Raw genomic sequence first — 1,932 nt, 5'->3', positions numbered from 1 at the left:
TAGACCAAACACTGAATGATACACGCTTCCAACGAATGGCAGTATAGACCTAGATGCTCTATTTCTTCCATTAAATCTCATCAGTGCATCCTTTTGGTTGACTTCTTTAATGCGATGAATGACCTGATTAACTAAGGTCTCAACTACCTTTTGAGATTCTGAGTCTCCCTTGTCCAGTAGCTTGGCGAGTTTTTGTAGAGCCAAGGGTGTTCCCATTAGAAGCTGTATTTGGTGCTGATAATCCGTCATGTTCACGTGGATGATTATTTCCCATGATGTCTTCGTCAAACCCAAACTGTCTTGCCTCTCTATTAATATTCCTGACTTGTCCCTAAATTTTTCTATAATTACTTGAAAATTGTAGAGTGGTAGTACTAATAAAAAGGTTAACATCGTCATTAGAACATTTTTATTTTTATGCCTTACATTCCTATTCTTATGGGATTCCTCATTTTTACTTATATTTCTTTCCGTTTCCTTAGGAAAAGGACAAACATTGGTTATTGATCTTTTTGTCATTCCAGTGCTGGTCCTTACGTCTACCATCCTGCATTTTCCATCTTTTCCGATGATGAGGTTCTCAACCCTGCCCCTTCTCCAAGTCATTGTTGGAAGATTTTCTTCCTTAAGGAGAACTAAACTCCCTTGGGGTAAGTTATCTTGTGGCCTTTGCCACTTGACTCTTTTCTGAAGTTCGCTTAGGTACTCCAGTGACCAGCGCTTCCAAAATTCCTTTGAATTTCTTTCCACTGCTTTCCAGTGGTCCCGCACCCCATGATAACAATGGTTTTCACTACTGTCTGCAAGTGTGGTTAAAGTCTCCCCTATAAGAAAATGACTTGCAGTTAAAACCTGGAAGTCATTCGGATCCTCCGATAATGGTGTTAGAGGTCGTGAATTCAATACTGCTTCTGTCTGGGTCATGAGTGTCAATGTGCCTTCAACTACTCTGTGAAAATGCTTCTTAACCGATTTAACAGCAGCTTCCCATAACCCTCCTACGTGTGGAGATCGAGCTGGTATATTCACCCAATTAATGCTGTGTACAGCACAGAACGAGGAGACTTCTTTTCCGAGTTGCTCCTTTTGAAATAATATATAAATTTCATGTAAACTATTTGCTGCCCCAATGAAATTTGTTCCGTTGTCGGAGTATATTTTTGCAGGACAACCACGTCTTCCGACAAATCTTTTTAAGGCGCCTATAAAAGCTGCTGAGCTTAGACCTGATACCACTTCTAGGTGAACTGCCTTTGTGCTGAAACACACAAATACACACACATAGGCTTTATCTACTCGTTTGCCTCTTATTTTGTGGTGAATTTGTATAGGACCCAAGAAATCAACCCCAGTATTCAAGAAGGGCCTGATGCATCTTACTCTATCTGCTGGTAAATTACCCATGATTTGAAAAAGGGGACGAGGATTTGCCCTGAAGCATCTATAGCAATTGTTAACAATTCTTTTTGTGAGTTGCCTGCCCCTTAAAGGCCAAAACTTCTGCCTAACTATTGCGAGAAGGCCTTGCGGTCCTATATGTATATGTTTTTGATGGATTCCCTCCACCAAAATTTTAACTAAAGTGTCTTCATATGGAAGTACTGCAGGATGTTTTGCTTCTTCTGGAATATTGCCTTCTTGTAGACGTCCTCCAACTCTAATGATGCCATTTTTGTCCAAAAATGGTGATAGAGTTATCAGCTTCGAGCTCTTTTCTAAATTTTTGTTACCTGAAAGGAGACTTAGTTCTTTGTTAAAATATTTAGTTTGTATATATTTCAAAATAAAATTCAAAGCTTCTTTTCGATAATATAAGTGATTCTGAATTTCGAGTTCTTTCTTAGGACGCTTTAATGTAATATATTTAAATTTGATAAGCAAAGCAACCACATTTAATAAGAATTCAAAATTATTTTTGTGGTCAATTGAATC

Source organism: Rhagoletis pomonella, unplaced genomic scaffold (genome assembly GCF_013731165.1).
Source record: "Rhagoletis pomonella isolate Grant_MI unplaced genomic scaffold, Rhpom_1.0 Rhpom_scaffold_00111, whole genome shotgun sequence".
Lineage (NCBI taxonomy): Eukaryota > Metazoa > Arthropoda > Insecta > Diptera > Tephritidae > Rhagoletis > Rhagoletis pomonella.
Note: the sequence above shows the minus strand (reverse complement) of the source record.